The 20901-nt window shown below is 43.3% G+C and overlaps 1 protein-coding gene across 4 annotated transcripts in view; it reads left to right on the forward strand.

Annotated features, from left to right (window-relative positions):
* The window catches only part of CHCHD6 (coiled-coil-helix-coiled-coil-helix domain containing 6), a 110883-nt gene that overhangs the window by 12359 nt on the left and 77623 nt on the right, over positions 1-20901 (forward strand). The gene's annotated exons all lie outside the window — the stretch shown is intronic.

Below are 20901 nucleotides of genomic sequence, written 5' to 3' on the forward strand. Positions count from 1 at the left end.
CAAGCTATCGATAGGGGAATTAAATAGCTGGATTGCGAGTAGCTTCAGATCTTGTTCCTTCTATTTCTCTCACTCACGCTTTTTTTTTTCTTTTATTTTCTGCACTTTCCTTGGAGGAATGCATGTTAATCAGCAGAGTCTTGAAAGTTAGTGGCCTGTTAATCTATATAGCCTCTGGACAGAACATCCCTCGTTCTCCTCCACGGTTGGGTTCCTCTCTGGCTGCTGTCTTCTGTAGCAGAAGTGGGTGCGCTTCTGCAATGAAAGAATTAATTCTTTTTATGAAACCATTAAATGTTTAAGGAATCCCTATAGAAAGTAATCTTGCAGTATTAGATGATGGACTTCGGAAAGGTTTGCGTTAACTTTAAACTTGGCATGACAAGGATCTACATGTGTGTAACCTCCAGCAAGCTACTAACTTTTGGCCTCCGAAGCACCAGTGAGGTCTAAGTTTAACTAAGACAATTGTGCAGAATGTTTAATAAAACCAACCAGGATTTTAAAAGAGTAAATTCTTTCTCCATCTTCTCTTGAGGAAAGGCAAAGGTGTTATCTGGCTGGGGGTAAGATGTTGCATCTGTACTCCTTATTTTCCCTGCTACTGCTGCTATGATTTGTCAGACATTTATAGCATTTTTTTTGAACAACTTCCAATTTCTGCAGCTAGTCTTTTATCTCCCGACTCTGAAGGTTAATTTGTGTTTGGAGAGTTTTTGCAGATTTCAGCAGCTGATGGTCGTTCGTGAGCTTCTCATTTTTGTAGTCTCTTGGGCTAAGGGACGTTATCACAAGGTTGGCCTGTTTTTAAATCCTACAGCTGCAACAAATTGAAGTTGTCTGTGGTGCTGCCTAATTCCCCTGTCTCGGCTTCAATTCTCTTTTCCCCATGTTTCACTTCCTTTTGTCTACCAAGTTCATACATTCCACAGAAACTTCTTCCAGATTAATTCCTTCTAGTTAAGGGTTACAGTAAAGCCATTCTGTTGTTTAAGAAGCAAAAGATAGGATTAGTCTTCCTTTTCCCCTATCTACAACTAGATATTACATTTGATAATGCATGGGGGTGTTTCAGTAGCCTTTCCTTCTGTACAAGCCAGCACGGCTTGTGGTATAAGATTGTTGTAGGTGTAAAGTACAAAATATAGTTCCCACAAGCTTGGTTAAACTTTTTATTTTTGGATTATCATTTTGTTTTTCTGTTTTGTGTATTTGGGAGCATGCATCTCACTTGTTACTTGGTTATAACTTTCCAGCGTTCGTTGTATTCTATCTACAAAATGACAGTGTTTGAATCCTGAATCAATGAGCCTTAGACACAAGCTTGAAAATATCCTTGAGATGTTTGAGAATGAAAGTGTTATTAAAAAGAGAGCAAGATTACAAATTTAAAGGGCTAATATAATAGCTAGGAAATAAGTTTGCACTGAATGGAAATCAGATCGGTCTTGCACTCGGATGATGGGGATATGAGGTAGGTGACCGCTCGCTGGATGTCATTTCTGTCACATTCCCTAAATGCCATGAAAACTAGCTTTGATGCTTCTGCTGCCTTGCTTTGGAGCCTTGATGTACATGTCTTAAAGCGAGCCTCGCTGGCAACAGAGGGGGTGGTAAGGAAGTTGCTCGTACCTGAGATGGGAAGAGGCTTCTGCACCAGGATGCTGAGAGAGAAATGGTGCAGGGTTCTTTCTGGATCCTGATACGAGGGGCTGACCAGTGGCTTAATAAAACAGCTCTTTTAATGAGATAGATTTACTTGCTATCTGTACTCTTTTTATTCTGACACCCCTTCATGTGCTGGGAGCCCTGCTTTACACAGCATGGACCCTCTAGATTTTCCCATGGCATGCTGCACAGATCCCATCTGTGGAGAGGTTCCTCTTTTTCTGTCAGTCAAGCTATTATATTTTTATAATATAACTGTATTACATTCTTCTAATACGGCTGTTTAAGAAGCTACTATTCATAAAGGATGTTCACATGAGAGCTTCTTGCTGCGCTTTTAGATAAAGGTGCCATAACTGCCGGTCCCGAGGGCGAGCTGCCCGCAGACTCCTGGGTTGTGCTGAGCTGGGCGATTTTATCCTGCAGCACAGCACAGGCCTGAAGGCTGTGCTGCATGAGCAACACCGCACGGCACTGTGCCTGCTCGGGTTCGGTCTCTACCTCCTCAATACGCAGTGGTCTCCTGGTCAGGATCAGTGCCTTCCACGCCTTGACCCACAGGCAGGTAAGCTGCAGGTTATACACCTAAGCTGTACAGCTAGTAGGTTTCCTGACCGCCTGGACGTTACTGTGTGTAACGCCCATCTGCGCACAGCACAGCCCACACGGGGTGTTCCAGCGGGTTCCCATACAGCAGCTGCTCGTGCTGGCGTGTGGGCTTCTCGAGCCCTGAATGCCAGGCCCAGCAGACCAGTTGTGCCCTGTTCAGGATCACAGCTCCTTGAATCAAATGTCTCCGGCAAGGCTTCCATTACAAACAGCCTTCCTGGATCGTACTAGGAAACGAAGCTGAGAGTACATGGTATGATGGGAAAAAGCAAAATAAGCACTGAGGTTATTTCTTTATTTGTCATCTTCAAAGAAAGTTACAGCAAGCTGATACGAACAGCAAATTTCACTGAGGCTTTTCCCAGTTCAGTTATACCCTGTGCTACTGCTGGACATCCTACAACATGCTTCTGTTCGCTGATGAAGTTTATTTCAATTCTTGTTTGTTTCCCTCTCCCTCCCTGTCTCTCTCTGCCTTTTTAGTTTCCCGAAGCTGCAGGACGGTTTGCTCCAGCTGCCGCTCTCGGTGGTGGCGTTATCAGCCACGTGTGCAGAGGGCGAGATTGCAAGCGCCACTGTTCTCCGCGATTCTAAGTATCAGACAATGTTTTACACGGCGTCCCATTCTCTAGCTGGCTGGTTGGACATGATGTTGGTACCTTATCTTCACGCTGACACACACTGGACATTAATAGAAATACATTGCTGAGGCACATGTGTGGAATTTCAAGCAGCCTTTCTAGCTGTGCTTTAGATAGTCTATTGTGTGCTTAACCTCTTGGAAGAGGTTTTGATGAGAAATGCATTATGTTAACTTTTGGGCAGCTGGCTGGACTCTCTTAGAGTTTCTTATTACATTCAGCATAATATCTTCCTAATTGCACAGTGCTGATGTATTTTGGAGTTTCAGCGGTTTTAAACCTATCTTTCCATGAGCAGCATTCCCACTTCATAATGCAAATGTATAGAGAAGAAATAGCTATGCATATTGCACATGGGGAGGGGGTAGGAAATAAATGCTTCAGAGAGGAGCGAGCTGCCAGCAGCCTTGTTTAACTTTGTCTGAAGTCTGTCTCTGTATTATTTTTGGCTCCGATTGCCTTACATCAACTAAAAACATGACCTGGACGCAACTGCTGCTATTTGCCAGGAATTCCTTCTGCTTTTGGAGCACCTCAGAATTTTTATTGTTTCCTTTGTACTATATATGTACACTTTCTTGCTTGTTTATAATGGCCATCTGCAATTATCTGTATTATTTATGAGTGCTGAAGTAAAACTTGATGGAGAGTAGCTTCTTGAAAGGGACTGTACTAAGGGAGAGGAAATGAGCTTATGATTTTCTCTTTGATTTTTAGACAATGAAAATAGAACACCTGCAAGCTTATGAGGGAGAGAAGGAATTAGAGAATTAACTGGCTTTCTTCTTCCTGTCTGCACGTTGCATTGGGGGGTTGGAGCCTTTTTAGCCTTGAAGACTTTGTGATAATGGGCAAACTTGAAGGATGATGCTGTATGAGTTGAGAGTAAAAATTGATCAAACAGACAGATAGAGCAGGGCTATGTATAATTACTGTCCAAAAGAAAAAAGCTCCATGGTTTAATACCTGCTCAAATAGCACTTTATGGTAAGGATACATTTGTTAAATAACCACTGCTCTTGTAGTTAGGAACGAGAGCTTGCCGTGTATATTCGCTGTATCTTCAGTCTAATGCTTTTGCCATGGAAAATGTCGTTCACTTTCTAGCAGATAACTTCAAGCCCCTTTCTTTTCCTAGACACAGGGGCTCATATCTCTTCTCCCTCCGTTTCCCTTCTGTCCAACCTCTGAGCAGAATGGATTTGTTTCTTGGTGTTCATCTTACTATGGCTGTAATTTGGCACTGTCAAACTGAAACCAGCTCCCCTCTCTATTTTCTGAACTTCCAATACACAAACAGTTCCTTATAAGAGCTGTTCTCTTCCCTGTTGAGGACTTGAGCAATCACTCATTTTTCTGTTTTCCTATGATATGCTCTCCCATTTCAACAGCTAGATGTGGGAAAGGGGAATTGGGAACACTTTTTTGTTTTAAACAACAAAACCATATAGTTGCAATTGAACTTTAATATTTCCTAAATCCTCTTCCATGATTTTTTCAGGGCAAAATATAGATTTTTTCAGGTACAAAACTTGAAAAGCACAAGAGCCTCAAGCTGCAAAGCAAGCTGATTTTTTTAAAGATAATGAATATCATTCCAGCCTATAGTTTTCTGTCATTTAAAAATTTGCCCTCCCCACCCTGCATGCTGTTTCCTGTTCAAGGCTCTGCATTTGTAGTGTAATTTTTCTAAGTTTTGTGCTACTGAAGGTTATCATAGAGTTCTGTTAAAACCCTACTTCCCTGTGATTTCCTGTTGTAGGGTGACCTCTAAGAGGTGGTTCCCAGTGGTCCCATAAGAACGTGATTTGGTTCCTTCACTGGTGACAGACGTGAAGCATATCAGCACCTCTTACTCTGCCCGTGTAACTACCTACCAGGCTCTCAGGTCACTGCGGCCTTGTGCCAGGTGATGCAGAAGGTCTAAGTGCAGTCTTGAAGTTGTTAACGGCAACTTGCATTTTCTTTTCTTTAGAATGGCTTAGAAGTAGTTTGCCGAGTTTTATGCATCTGGGGTAAAAATGAGAGTTTTCACTGTAATTAATCTAGAGTGTCAGTTTGTGCTCAAATTAGGTGAGGACCATTAGCTGTTCTCATGCTCCAATAATGTCATTCTGCTGTAGCAGGCTTATTTTCTAAGGTTAATAAGGAATGTGTTAAGGTGTCTGGAGGGAAAGGAGCTCTAATGGCCTTAGCTATCGTTCTCTTTTGTAAGGTGGGGCTTGTGTAGTTGGTAAATACCTTGCTGCCTCAGGCCTTTCACACGCTGGCTGCTTCCTTGGGAAAGAAAGCAGTTCAGGAGGTACCTTGGGTGTTCTTCAGATGCGACTGAAGCAGTTGGACAGAAGACATTTTCTCCTGCATAGTCTCACTAGCATGAATTTTAACCCCTCTTAATTTCAGTGTTTTGATGTCGAATATTTCAGGGGTAGGTAATGGTAGATGACATTTTTCTGACTATGTGTGCATGCAAAGTTGTGCCTTTTTGTTGTTTGCACGTGTTTAGCAGTTAGATCTGTTTTCTGCACATGAAATACATCTTACTGGGTATTCTTAAACTGCAGTGAAAATTCACATCTTTGTTTAGAACAAAACCAAAGCCTTCCATATAATTAAACTAATCTGATATTGTTGCTCGCTGGCCAGCAGATGTTGCTGTTGAGCTTGGTTAGGCTTCACTGTAGAGTTCAGCAAGTCATTTGCCTATTTTAAGAGTTAAAATGCACACTGATTTGGACTGAAATTTCATGCTTGATAATTCCAGTCATCTACTGGCAAATCGATATACTGGTGTGTCATGTATGCTTGTGTGTATGTAAAGAAATGGCATTAGAATGTCTTTTTTGACCTGCATTTTTAAATTTCATTATTGACTCTGAATTCTTAGGAAACTTCCCTTTCAGTGAAGCAGTTTTGATTTTTTTTTTTTTTTTTTTTTGAGGGAGGGGGGTTTGTTGGCCATTCAAGTGGGTCTTTAAGATGTGTTGCTGCAAACGGAGTCTTATTAGAGCAGCAGATCCTCACTAATACCCCTTTGACTCTAGGATCTGGGAAAAAATCTATTCCCTACCTCGTGCAGAATCTGGGAGATGAATTACATATATTATTTGGGGTCAAAACCACTGCTCAGCCTGGGCTGCTCTGTGTATTCATCTTGCAGACTGTTCTGCTGCTCACTTCTTTGGGATGGGATTCTGGATGTAGTTCTCCTATTTTGTGACCGGCGATTTTTAATAAACATCTTGGTTGCGTGCCAGTGCTGCTACCTAAGCTGAGCTCGTACGTTTTTTTCCTGCTGAGAGCAGTTTGGAAGCATCGAGTATTTCCAGAAGGTGGCAGTGAAGGGACACCCATGAAGACTTTGCCAGGAGTGGACCAGGAACTGCTGAGCTCTCAAATTGCTTGCATACCAATGAAACGTCTCAAAGTTTTTACTTATTTGTTTTCGTTCTGACTCTAGCTTCTCCTGGAATTACTGTAATATTTTTCAGAATGAGTTTACCCTGCGCATTTGCAGTCCATTGGTTTCTGTAGAAATAGATCGTTTAGAACTGTGAGGCCGCTGCATGCTGGCATAATTTACAAATTGGAGATCTGTGTTGAATGAACCTGCTTCTGTCTTCTCACCATGCTTGCTGGGGCTCGCTGTCATGCCCAAATGCACGGGGTCTGGCAGCTCGCGCGGCTGCTTTGTGTTCAGGCTGCGGAGGAAAAGGGCAAGGTTGTTGTCAGGACAGCGCAGGTTTCCTCACAAGTGATGTGGGATGTCCTTAGCCACCTCAGATTTGTCTTTAGTCCCCAGGTCCCTGGCTGGTTTCCATTAATACTTTCCAGAGGGGGAGGTAACTACTGCGGACTGCAAGTTGGGGTTTGGAAGTGGTGGGAGGACAGCAGCAGATGCTGCCCTGATCTTGTCTCATGCTAGGTATCAAGGCTGCCTCCATTCCTCAGATCCACTTCAAGATTTGCTGTTTTGATATTATCTGTGAAACCTGGTCTGTAAAGAAAGAAAAAAAGGAAAGGAAAAGAAATTGACTACAATAGCTGTGTCCCTTTGGCTGTTGCACTCAGACTATGCAGGCTGTCTAAGAAGGCCCATAGCAAGAAAACACCAGAGTTTAAGCAGAAGTTAAACATGTGCGTGCTGTCCCATTGTAGAAGCAGGATTCGAGGTCCGTCTTCACTGATATTGCAGGTTTCTGACTGACTTGAGTGGTTCGGAGTTTAAGACATAAAGATGATCTAGCTGGCCGTGGACAAAGTGAATTACTGCGCTGGGGCAGAATCTTCTCTTGAGCAAGAAGTTGGTGGCTGGCTTGAATCCCTGCAGATTTTTAGGGAGGAGATTTGTATCTTTTCATCTGTTTTCAAGACGGAGAAACAAGAGTTATAAAAACCACTTAAAGGTTCAGTTAAGATTTATTCTGGCTGCATAACTGCCTCCTATAATAACTTTAATATGCATCATCCTGAAACTCCTAATTGGCCTCAGTGTTGGCAAGGCTTTCAGACCCCGCAGAATCTCCAACGTTCAGCAGCTTTTAGGAAGGACTGTAGCCAGAGAAGCACAAAAGATGAAATGGCTGCCTTATAAATTCTGACTGACCTTGAGAGTCCTTGTTTTAACAAGCAGGAGGACGCTGTGGAGAGCCATCTCGAGAGAGCGGCGGCAGGAGGGCATGTGGGAGCGCCCCTGGTAAGGTGAGAGGAGAGGCTGGGGGAGGCCTCGTGCGCTCGGTGAGGGAAGATGGCTGTGTTTTGGGTCAGATCCCTTCTTATCCCAATGTTTTTGTTGTTGACTGGAGTCTATTGGCTATGGAAGACCTGTGGGTTGAGTTAATTTGACCCTTCCAAGCCGGTGCCTTCACTTGGGAAGTGACCCCAGACAGCTTTCCCTCACTAGTTAGCGACTGGCTGGTCCCTGGGTGGGCTCTCACCAGACAGACCAGAGACTGGGTGACTGGGCAGGCTGAAATGTTCTCCAGCTCTCCTCCGTTCCCCTCCATGCCTGGGTGGATGGTGGCAGCCTGCTGGGTGGTGTATCGCTGCTGTGAATGACACAGGGCTGTCATTCTCGCTCTCCTGGGCTGTCAGTTGGGCACCTTTTGCAGACCCCGAATTCCCTTTAAAACAAAACATTTGGCTTAGTTTATTTTATCCATTAAGTAATTTAACTGCTAATGCGTAATTATCTACAGCAGTGACACTCGTCTATGCTTTAATTATCACAGAGCCGCACAATTCCCCCTCCCCCCTGCCTGGAAGTTGTCACTTGTGCAGGGTGGTTTTGCAGAGATAAGTGTGTAATAACGTGGCGGTGCTTTGGGTCTCTCACAATACTCAGGCAGTCGCTGATTGCTAAACGTAGGCAATAGAGAAGAGGAGGATTTTGGTCTCAGACTTCTATTAGTGGCTCTTACTGATGTGGAGCGAGACAGTGGGAAGGAATAAGCTTATAAAAACTTCATAATACAGGCTTGAAGATGAAGATGTGAGCAAGTGCTGATTGGAGACATTACGCTTAAAGGTGTTCAGAAAATTTGGAAGCACAAGTATTTGTTTTTTCTTCTGAAGAAATTTAAGAAATGAGGTGACCATGATCTTGGGCAGCAGCCCAGGAGCCCTGGCTGTGTTTGAGAGAGTTTCTTTGTATTTCGCGTTTTCTTTTTTCTTTTAGCCTTCAAGCTTTACTTCCAGCTCTGTTTTCTGTAAACACCCTCTCTGAGTGCAGAAGAGCCCGGCAGAAGTCTTTGATGCAGTCTGTCATAATGAGGAAATGCAACTGAGCTACAGGTTGTTTACTCCTGAGTTGGGAGAGGATACATACTTGAGTGAAATACCTGCTTTTTCTGAACACCTCACTCCCTTGCCTGTTAAGGAGTGATTTTGTTGGTAGAGAGGACGTGGTCAGTCCTGTCTGAACAAAGGGCAAGTGGGCAGCATGAAAGCTGTGTCCCTGGAAGGTAAAGGTCTGCTTGGGAACAAAATGTTCTTCGAGGTTTCTGAAAACCTTGCAAAATCTGAATGAAGAAGAAGATGGAGGGGACTTATAATTGCACTTGTCTAGTTCCACAAAGCTAAGAGAAGTGGGTCGTAGACACCTCATTTAACTTGCAAGGATGCACTGAGGCTTGTGAATGAAGAAAACCTGGAGCATGTGTCACAGAGGTAGCAAACCGTGAGAAGGACGTGATAGAAACGAGGACAGTATGAGGAAGCAAGGTCTGTTTATTATCTTTTAATAGATGGAAATGAGGCCATTTATTGGTGTTATCTGCTGGCAGAGACGTTCTGCCAACTACCTTTGTTTGGAGCGCTGACCAGGGCGTGTAATACGTAATTGTGTTCCAGTTTCCATCCTGACGGTTCTTAGGACTGAAATTACTCTTTCATATACAATAGCATTGAAATCTTTTCCTGTATTGTTACGATGAAAGTCAATTTCTGGTTGCTGACTGGCAGGAATGAGGAGGGGAGGACTTTACAGCTTGTGTTACAACAAACGTCCTCGGTCGCCATGTATCTGCTGCACTTGGCTGGCAGCAGTTGCACCTGTTAAAGCAAGATTTCTTTGGCCTAGATGTATGTCGTATATTTTCTTTGGCCCAAGGACATTGTCTTAAGTGTGTCACTTGAAGACTTCACAGCTTGCTGATTTCTAAATCTTTCCATCAATGATATGCTTGTTTTCTGTGCTGTTTGTCACCACAGTGCTTTATGTACTTCCCAGATAAAGGAGGCTGGCATACAGTGGTCAGTTTGGCTTTTTTCCTCTCAGGAAAGGACGTTATAATAAGAATCGTATTTTCTGCAGGAGGTTATATACTCACCCTTTGGTAATGTAGTCTCTCAAAACTTTCTTTCCAGGCACCTAAACGCCATTGCCTAACTTCCAAATGTCTCTCCTGTAAATACTACTAGATGAAATGCCTTTCACATCTGGCAGTGGCTGTTCACATTTTAAAGGTGGCAGAACAAATCCCAGAACAGGTGCTTTGGCTTTTGGTTTTGTTTAAAGCATGCTGGAAAACCTCCCTTTAAAGGCAGGGAGGTAAATACTGCCTTAGTGACTTTTTGGACTCATCTTGTGAAAATCACTTGTCAGGTTTAAAGTTTCATCAGCCTTTGTTAGTAGTTTCTTTGGAGCTGCATTCATATTGAAGAGCTGTAATATACTTTCCAAATAGGAATGAGATGAGATGTCTCTTTTCAAAGTACTAGTTCATGCAAAGATAAAAAGAAAAATGAGGAGACGAGGGCTACGTAACGGAGGCAATAGAGCTCATTGCCTCCCTTCTCTGGGCTGGCATGAGTGAGAAAACATGGGGAGAGCATTTCTTATCCACGTGGCTGGTTGGCCAACCTGGGGGGGAGCACCTGGGGAAAGCATTCATAAATGATTCAGAGGGGTCATGTGTGCTTGTTGGGTAAAAGCAATAATAAAGCACACCTTGTGAAAGAAAAGTGGGGTAAGGGGGCGAATGGCACTTCCCGGCTCTGCGTGCCTATGCGATGTTTTTGCCTGCTGTATGTTTGTTGGCAGGTGTGGAGAGAAAGGATCCCCAGCCTGGCAAGTCAGCTGCCAGTGTGGCTGATGATTAATTGCCCTTTTTAAATTGCAATTATGTCAGTCATGGAACCCGTGAATATTAATTCCTGATTTGCTGCTTGAAAAATGGAACAATGATGAGCCGGCTCCATTTTCCTGAGGTCTCCAAAGTGGGCTAAGTGCTACAGCCAGGAGTTAGTACTGAAAAGGAGCGGTGCTGTGACTCTTGGCGCTGTGTTGTCAGTCTTACCTCTTCTTGTTCTGTGTTTCTCTTCCTTTCCTCAGAATCCTCTCGCTGCTTACAGCAGATTTTCCGTACTGACGTTAGTAGGCGGTGGGCTGGCACCTAGAGCGAGTTAGTCACTGCAGGCAGCGCTGGTTACCTGGACGTGGTGCATGGCTTGCCACCATTCACTGCTGCTTCCCGAGTCCCTTCGAGACTTCAGAGTGAAACAGGGATTGCTTTCTTGCTGCTCCAGCTCTTTCTCTTCATCTCAGATGTGTGTAACCTTTCGTTCCGTTTTACTTAAAGCTTTTGAAGTAATTTTCTGGTTGTGCCAACTTGGAAGGACATTAACAGGCGAGCATCACTATGCTGCGACTGTTTTCCTTTCAGTAATCTGCACAAATGCATGGTTGATGAAAATACTTTTCTTCTATGGTTTGGGTCTCAGTTATCACTCATGATCATGTCTCGTATTTTCTGCATGAACCAGGACAAATTATTGCTTGTGCTTTAGTTTCCTTGGAACAGTAGTTACCTCAAGAAGTGTTGTTGTGATGTGTTGATATTCATTGAGATCTTTAAAGGTGAACAGATTGCTTTTTGTTTTTTGTTTTAAACAAAGCAAATTGCCCCCCCCCCCAACCCTTAGAACATTCTGCTTGTTTAGATCTTGGTGCTTTGCAGGGTTTTAAAACTTCTTTGAATTTCTTTCAAAGCTTTTCCATGCCTTCAGTTATAAATGACTTCAAATGCCTACATATTTCATTGTTTGCTTCTCGGGTTGGTATCTGCTGCCTTATCAAATTGACCTTTGATGTGTAAGAAACATAATTATATGGTGGAAGTTGCAGAAATTCAGCCTTTACTATTTGTTCTTTTAGTTGTCCGTTTTGTGTGGCAGGTAAAAGTTGGCTGTTTCCTGAAAAATTTTCAGAATGGGGCTGTGGACTAAAGAGCTGAAAGCGGGTGTGTAAATGGCAGGTTATTACTTGGTGTTGCTGGAAAAAGAGACTATTACGTGGTGAATGCTCTCATTTTTACCTTTTTCATTTTTTTTTAAGCTGAAGTGGTGTGGTACTCACTTTCACATCTCAATGTTCTGTGTGTAAGAGAGAAGGCCTTGCAGGAGACCCATGCAATTTGTATTAAGGAAGAACTTTAGTTTGTTAATTTTGATCATTGTTTAGTGCTCAGCTTCATAAACCGCTATCGTTATAGTTCAGACATCCCTCACTCCAGTTACTGTCCTGCTGCATTAAAGGCACTGAGTGATTGCCCCTACAGAAGCAAGGGATTGGACTTGAAGGCTGCTGGAGGCCACTTCTAGTTCTGTGTTCAGACTGCCAAGCTTCGAAGAAAAATAGCTGCAGCAGGGAATAGGTTAAAAAATAAAAATGTTTTCAGTTTTTGCTTAGCGTTGCCCTTTCCTGGAGGAAAAGCATGTAGCAGACACTTAGTTGATTGTGGTAAAGACTTCTTACCAGCCTGAAAAGGCATCGAGGGCAGCCCTAGGACTGCAGGTTCAGCGCTTCGTTCTGACTTCTCTGCTTTCCCCGCTTTTCAGCTCTCTAATTCAACGGTAAACTGCTCGTTTTCATTGGGCCCTTTCATTTTGGAAAGCTCCAAGCAGTCTTGTGTCGCTACTGTTGCCCTTTCGGGTGAAAATGAAGCATTTCATTTTACAAAACAAGGATGTTGGGTAGACGGCTGTTTAACAACCAAGTTAGTTTTTGTCACTGGTTCTCGTGGGTGTTACTTTTATCCTCCTTCTCATTCTTCCTGTTTCCTTGGTGCACTTTATCTTGATTCTCTGGTGGAGGAGCTACTTTGTCTAGCGCTTAATTTAGGGCCCCTAAGCATGACTGTCAGATGAAGAAGTGGTTGCTTTTACTACAGCTCTGCAGAGATACCAGAACTGCCAAACAGCCCTGGCTCCTCAAAATGTTGCTTTATTTTGTAAGGAGAACGCACTTAAAAGTCTGCAAAATGCAAAGTTTTCAGTTGCGCCTGGCTAATACAAAAGTTTCCACTGTGTGATAGGACTGGAGCAATCAAACTCTTCAGCCTTTATTTCTCTTGGAGCAGTGTCTGTTTTACCCAAAAATGCTTTGAAAACTTTGTGCTGTCCTTAGGAACTGAGCTTCAGTGTCACACCACTTGCCCTTAGGATAACATTTCCTAGCTAAGTGGGTACTCTAAACACTGAAATAAGCATTAAAATGGTTTTGAAATAGATTTTTTTTAAACTTCTTTTAGTCAGATTTGTTTCTGTAGTTCTCCTTAACAGCACACGTTACAAGCTCTCCTTGCAGGGTGAAATGCTCGCTGTTGTAGGTGTCAGCCCGGCAGACAAGCACGTAGCCTGTGTCACAGAAGTGTAAGGTGTGTTCACGCATTCTACTGACACAAGGTGCAAATACCAGCTCTTCCTCAAAAGTGCCAAGGGAACATCGTGTTTAAAGACCATGCAGGCTCACAGGTGATCTCTGGCTTTAAAAACACGTTTAATTATCTGGCAAAGAGGGGGTGGTGTGATGCTCCAGTGCTTTACATTGAAAAGGAGTTGAAGCGTACGTGGCCGGGAGCTGCAGGTTCCCATCAGAAAGTACGGGCGTTTTGGAACAAAATGCACTGACTGTCACTGGTAATTTTGCTTGTTAGGGACTGCAGGTAAAAACTAAAACTTGAAACGGCTCTTTTTGTTGTACAAAATAAAGAAATGACCAACTTGTATTGTGACTTAGGGAACAACCGGTGTTGGGGAAGACTTGGCAGGAGAAGGGAACCTGCTTTTGTGCGTTAGTGTTTTTTGTGTGCGGGTGGTTTTTATCTTTTTTTTTTTTCCTTTTTCCAACGTGATGTTAATACACCTTGTCCTTTTTACTTGGCAATTCCAGAGCTTGTGAGTTCAAGGTAAGCTCTGCTTCCTCTGGGGCTGTGGTCTGAAAAGGATCCTGCTCTCACTGCTCAAGCACTGTGACCAGCAGCAAGAGGAGGCTGGGGGCAGAGGAAGACGACTTCGGCTGCTGCCTGTCTCTCATTTCTGTCAATGCAAAGAGCTTTACAGAGACAAGTAATATTTTGCAATTGAGTTTCTCTTTTAAAGACACTCTGATGCTAATGTTGATTTAATAAGGTTCTCTCATTCTCTCTCCTTGCTTAATTTGAAACGTCTAATTTTGTGCTTCACAGTTCTGAACACAGAATTAGCGAGGGAAGAAGAGCCAGAGGCAGGGGGAGCAGAGTGCCACACCAGAAGTTGCCAGGGGAGATTGATTCAATAGAGTGAAAAGGTGCAAAAGGTTATATGACCACAGTTCAGAACAACGTGACGGTGGTACTAATGAGAAGGAAAGCTTGATCCTTTAAAATGTTTTAAGGTCTCTGTAGGTGCATAACCAACACTAAATGGAAAATGGAGCACTGGAGCATTGGCTCTTTGAATGGGCTTTTCTTTTAATTTTATATATGTGTAATATATATGTTACATGACAGGAAAGAGAACATTATGAGATAAAAACCTTTAAAAGCGTATTTATTTTAAAGGTTGTTTTGATGAGTGTGGCATTCACTTTCAAAAATGCTGAGAGGTTATGACAGGTAGTGAATGTGGTCTTGCTAATTTATTTTGTCTGCACCTGGCTGTTTTTTCCTGCTTTAGCTTTATGCTAGTGGAAAAAGATATTGTTAGCCTCGGACATTTAATTCCTTTGTTGATCTGGGGTTAAACTTAAACTCTTCAGTGACACAATGCAAAAAGATTATCTAAAATATTGTACAAACAATAGTAGTAATGCAAGTTTTTTCCTTTGCTTCCTGCTTTGTTTATGTACCTTTCCTCTACCTGTTAGGAAACCACTCCTTCAGCTGGGTGACAGCTCTTCTAACGACCAAGTGGACAGTGGAAATGAGTACACGTTGTGCTCAGCTTCGTTTGATGAAAAGCTGCCAACATGTTTCGTTGAAAACCTCATTAAATCACAATTAAATCTATAGGAAAAAATAGGCCGTCACAGTGAACACTTGATTGATGAGATACATGGTTTTCAGTAAATCGGCTCCTTGCTGTTGGAGCTCGCTGAAAGCTGCAGTGAAGTCTCACCACAGAATTCCCAAAAATCTGTCCAGAGCGCTGTGGGAGATGATCGCTGCCTGTGTTTCTCCAGTCCCATGGCCTTGGTTTGGTACAAGTCTCCCTTTCTTCTCTCAAACTCTACCCCTCTGCCCACCCTCACTGTTCTTTGGCAATAGGAGCTGAACTTCTGCTGAATTGAGTGTCAGATTGGGCAGAGTTACCCCAAACACCTGTCCGAGGACTGCACTTGACCAAGCGGCCTGCATATAGAGTGAAGTTGTAGGGCCAGCTCTTAGCAGAGAGCCTAAAAAATCCCCGAACCCACCTTGAAAGGTAGGTTTCTTTTTCCTTTCCTTTCAGCGCCTTCAGTGACAAGTCTCCAGCAATATTTGTCAAATCACTTAGCAGTCTGGTTATTTCTAGTCTACTGCACCGGTCAACTTATTTGATCAATAAATCAATCAACGGGTTCTTAAAATTACTTTCATTGACTTTGGAGGTGTAGTGTACAAAAGGAGCTCACAAAATAAATGATTGTATGTGCTCCAACTGTAATTAGAGAGCAAACAGTGTGGAGATATGTTTGTAAATAGTATCTAGTACAATAAATACAGCAATCTGTCTTTAGGGTTCTGCGATACTCTGAGCTGGATTGACTCTTTCAATTTGCAAACTCGTGAAGCATGAATCTTGGCTCTGTCAGGTCATCCGACTGGTATAGTTAGAGCATACAGTATTTTAAAGCTACATTTCAAGCTTCTTGCTTTTGATCAAAAGGTCTAGGAGTAAATACTTTGGTTCCTTAGCATGTGGCATCATGTTCATGCTTCAGGAGCTCCACTGAGAAGAAAACAACATTTCTTTTTTTTCCTAAATAAAATTCTTCAAACTGCTTAACTCTTCCTGCTGCACCCGGTCTATACTCTCTTCCTTGTGATAGCAACAACACCTGGCTTGTGATCCTTGCTGAGAGACTAACAGTTACTGCTCCTTTGTAGAGAGAGAATGGTCTCCCCCCTGATTTTTCCGAGCCACCTGCCTAGAGCAAGAGTGTGTTGCATTACCCGGTAAATGGGCATTGAATCAGCATTGAATCCTTGTAGTTCTTACAAATGTTAAGCACTTGCACAATGTGGAAAACTGCTGTTTGCAAATTGTCCTATCAAATGGAAATCAAAATTTTGCTGGCAGTGACATAGATTTGCAAGTTGCTCTTGATACAATCATGCCCCGGAGGTTGCAATAGAAAAATAAAGAATTCAGTTTTACAATAGCCTGAAATTCTTGTTGTCGCTGAATCTATACTCTTCTTTTTGCAAATAATTTCATTATAATTTACGTGGGCTTCATTAAAACATGCAACCTTGCAGCAGCATCTCTGATTTCAGCCTTGTGGGGAGCCGGGAGAGTATGTAGCTGAGAACCAGCACGTTCACTTCCTAAAACACACAGTGGGATGCAAGTGCTTTTGAAGCAAGAATCGGAGTCTCCAGTGGACATTTTGTCTGTAGCTCAAAACCACAATTTAATTGGCAGCCTTTTCATAACACTGACCATGGCCTAGGATGCAGGGAATGCTGCAGGCCAAGACAGAGATACGTTTTCAGAACTGGTTGTAGGGAAATGTAGTGCTGCCTGCTCGTCTCTCTACGGTAATCATGGGAATGAGGGAGACTGCATTGAAGTCCGTACTTTCTGTGGTCCTTTCAGTAAGGCTTTGGAATCCACTTGATTTATTCTAAATCTTGAGTGCTCTTTCATGCAAACGTCCTGGGAAACTGGGAGGTTGGATTTTATACCCAGAAGGACACCGACCTTGTAATGCTGCATAAAGTGTGCTCTGTGTATGTCTAGGATGAAGGAGCAGAGAGAACAGGAAAATTCACAAGACTGTTGAAGTGGGTAAAGACATGTTCTGTGATGTTTGAAAGTCCTGAGTCCTCACCTGCAGAAGGATTCGTAGAGACAGACAGGGGATGCGTGATCATGACTGAAGGTTTTCAAGAATTTTCTTACTCAAGCGTGTAATTAAGATAGTCTTTGCCTGTATTAAAAAGTAGATTCAAAGTCAACTGAATTTCTCTTAAACTGTGTAGTATTTGAGATAATCTTTTTTTAAATAAAAAGAAATTAGTTTTCTAATCTTGTAGAAGGAACACCGGATTCGCTGTACTATATTAAACCTGTATCCAGTGGCTGGTGCCTATAAATATCTGTTTTGTTTAGACACAGGTAAAAATTGCATTAGTGTCTGGGAGCATGTGCGGATTGGGAATTCCTTCTCAGCTCACATGGCTCATCGTTTTTGCTGCTTGGAGGCACGTGGGTTGATTATTCATGTCATCATGATTTCTTGCAAAATAGTGGTTGTGTTTGAAGTAATGTTTGACTGTTTGACTTGGGAGCTAATATATTTAGTATTTAAGAACCTGGCAAGAGAAAGCTATATCCCCAAATGCATGCACAGAAACGAGATTGGGATGCAAGCATGCGTAACTGTTATTTTCCCCCGTCTGTACTATCCCTAGAAAGCCATATGCCACCCTTAGGCTGGCATAATGAGAGTCAGTATTAATGATTACGAGCTAGAAATAATCCAGGAAGAGTTGAGTGGCCTTTGATTCTAGCTTTTTGAGAAAATACCTCATTGACTCAGCAGGGTCTGAAATACATTCTGGGATAGAAAGTCATAATTAATGGAGAATTTCCTGATGCCCTCCCTTGGGAGTGTGTGTTTTTGGGGTGTTTTTTTGGTCAAATTGGTCAGGGACTAGGAGTCTTATGTCTAATAGGCAGAGCAGGGATTTCAGCAAGGAGGTAAAAATTTAGAGGGAGTTGTTGACTCACCTGCTACCAGCTCTGAGCATCTTGAGTGTACATCTCTGGAGAGCCAACACTCTGCAAGATTCCTATAGACATCGAGTGCCTTGTCTGTTGGCAGCCTACAAAATGAAAGCTCTGTATGTATGTATGCGTGTGGAGAAGCGGTGATGGGAAAAGGAGAATGTGGGAATGGGCTGCGGTATTAAAGCAGGCAACGAAAGCAGATGGTTTGCTTTGGATTTTATAAAAATAGGTTTCTCTTTATTTTGTTTCAAATGAAAGCTATCAACTGTCAGCAATGCAAACCTATTTGCAGCAGCGCCATAAGTATTAGAAGTGCAGTTGTCCCTGAATCATAAAAGGGCAGAGGGTTTTTCTGGTACTTCCTACCTCCATATTTATAGGATTGTGTACGCTCTGTATACATTAGCGGAGCAATTTCATCTCAGCCTTTTCTCAAAGTTGATTGCTGTTCAGTTTTGTCTCTTCCTGCTTCCTTTCCTGTGTCAGTTGGTTACATCTCTGACTTTCATTACATTTAATAGTGATACTGCTTCAATTTTCCGCTAAACTGGAGGTGTTTAAGGGTCTGGAGTGGGTACTGAATGTCTAGATAGATTCTTTAAGTTCTTTAATTCCTACCATCGTGGAAAAGCTTAGAGCTGGATTATTGCCTTATGGAGAAATGACTCTTTGCTCATTCAGTGATGAAGTCTGGTCATCAAGATGTTAGAATATGTGCTGCAGAGCTCTTCAGATACCGACACGAGTGCAAAGAGTTGTTGCCAGCAGCTGTCTTAGGTTTTGGGCACCTGCTGCCTCTCATTTCTCGCATCTCCCACTCTATCTTCCACTCCCAAAGTTGGCAGTGCCCCTAAAAATATTCTGAATTGAGTTCTTCAGTAGGCGATCTCTACTAAGCTGGCAGTCTGATTCTCAAGTCATCGGTCACGCCGTAGTGAGATTAATTATGTGACAGTGTTAGTGTCCATGGCGAGGGAATGGACTTCTGGGGTGAAACTGGTTCCAGTCGGCTTCCAGCGGTGTTGCCCTCCCTCAGGCCACTTCTGCACCACGCTGATCCCTTCTGCCCATGCCACCAATTGCAGAATTGTATTTTGATTCTTAAACCACCTTTTTTACGTTTCTCCAGACCATGGCAGACGTGAGTGGTGTGGCTGTTATGGCAGTCGTGCGTGGGCGAAGCGGTGAATGGATCTGGGAAAAGAAAGCGCTGGTAATTGTCTGTATGCGTGAGAGAGTTTTGGCGCTGCGTTCATGATTTCATTGGAAGTCGGACTGTTGATACATGTGTGGGAAAACATCCACTGCTTGCAGAATCCGTGCTCAAATGCATTTTTTTTTTGTACCAAAATGTATTTTGTACCAAAAATGCATTACTAACGTAGTTCCCATATCCAGCCAAACTCCTCTCAAGCAGACTGTGTCTTGTCTTCCGTATAAATACCGAGGACGACAGGGGTTGCTGGTTTGACCTTGGGTCCCATTTCAGTAACAGCCTTTTACTTCTGGTACAGTCAAAGGGAGTATCTTGGTTTGATTTTGCCCTCAAATGATTAAGTTCAATATTTATTCGGCTTCCAGTGATTGCTATCCAGAGGGTTATCTGGAAGAGAAATTAACCCTTGCTTTAGCAGAAGAGTGCAGCAGTATTGACCAACGGTGCTAAAAGATGGCTTGTGTCCACGGGAGGGCATCGTAAAACTAGCAAGCCTCGAGCTGGGAGCTGGAAGTGGCTTGTGCATGGTTAGGAAGCAAGGAACCCAGATATTAGTAATTTCTTGAACAGTTAAGTTAAACTTTAAAAATACTTGTGGACATGATGTGTTTTTATTTATCAATGATGGTAAATGCTGGTCTGCTAGAAGATCTTAGCACAGACTTAAGTAGGTAGCAAAACTTAAACCAGTAGCCCTCTTGAGTTTTTATTTTTGTACTTTATTATATTTTATTAAGTGTGTGCTTCACTCCAAAAGTACTTTTTTTCCCAGCACAGGATTATACCCTATTGCATCTGTTGCCTTTCAGTGGAGTATATCCATCTGTTCTTGGGGTAATAATTTTTCTCCCTCATCAAGGGTGGCAAAATGACCGCCTTTGGCAGTACCTGCAGAGTAGGTGCCCTGTGGTTAACAAGTGTAATTCTCCTGTTGTGCGTTATAGTTTACAGGGATAGAAGAGAGACTACCTCTTGGTGATGGGTTCCTTCTCCCTGCTCTCTTCTCAGCAACTGCCTGGTGCCACTGAGCCAGTGCCCTGTGATTATTTTGTCATAAGCATTTATCCACCAGGCTCGATGGCTTAGGTGTCCCAGGAATAACATGCAAATCCAGTGGGGAGCTAGCAGCGTGCGTGACCTACCTGCTGAAATAATAATGTACACCATAAAGAGCCCGCTGTTCTTCCTGCCCATCTGCTGAGGATGGACAGCCTCACAACTGCTAAAATGTAAAAACAACTAAGCGCATCTGTCCCGACTGTAAAAATCAGTGGGAAGAAAAATGTTATTCAAATCAGGCTTTTGTCAAGATCGGTCAGTGATTACGGGTGAACACCTGTTGTGTGCTGGCTTGCTTGGCCAGTGACCTGGTGCCAGTATATCAAACCTGTCCGCGGGAGGGGGGATTGGCTTCCCCAGCTGAACTTTTGTTGTTCGGATCCACCCCTCTCAGCTGTTGCAGAGGATGAGGACGGCCGAGGCACGCGGCGGGCGTTACCTCAGCCCTCAGCTACCTGCAGTGGTCGCTCTGTGCCATGCGAGTGATGGCAGGTCCCATAAACATATTGCGCTCCGCCGTCTGCTCCCTCTGGCACTGAACTATGACCGAGAGGAAGGTTCCTCCTGCCTTGTCAGCCCCCGTCAAATAAATAATCGTAATAAAGCAAGCCGGCGTTGCCGAAGTTCCTGCTTAGCGAGCGTGCTGCTGATTGAATGGGGCCCTGAGAGGCAGGGAAGGCTCGCAGCCCTTGACAGCAAACGAGGGCTGTGCCTGCCTCGTAAATGCCTTGGCTTCGGGAGGAGGTGTTTATGGGCATGAAACGTTTATCATCCTGTACTTGCCTTGCTGCTGCTGGGTTACTGGGAGAGTAAAAAGTAGTGATAAGTAAATAAGAGGCGATGCTGCAGCTTGCTCGATCTGCTTGTCTTTTTGCTTAATTTGGCTTGCCAACAGACGAAGGAGCGGTGGAAGGCAGCTTGGATTTAGCAAAGGGGTTTGGGCTGTGCACGAAGCGTTTGGTTGCCTGTGGAGGGAGATCTGGTTGGAAATCCCACCGGTCAACTGACTTG

This window comes from Anser anser, assembly GCF_964211835.1.
Source record: "Anser anser genome assembly, chromosome: 12".
NCBI lineage: Eukaryota > Metazoa > Chordata > Aves > Anseriformes > Anatidae > Anser > Anser anser.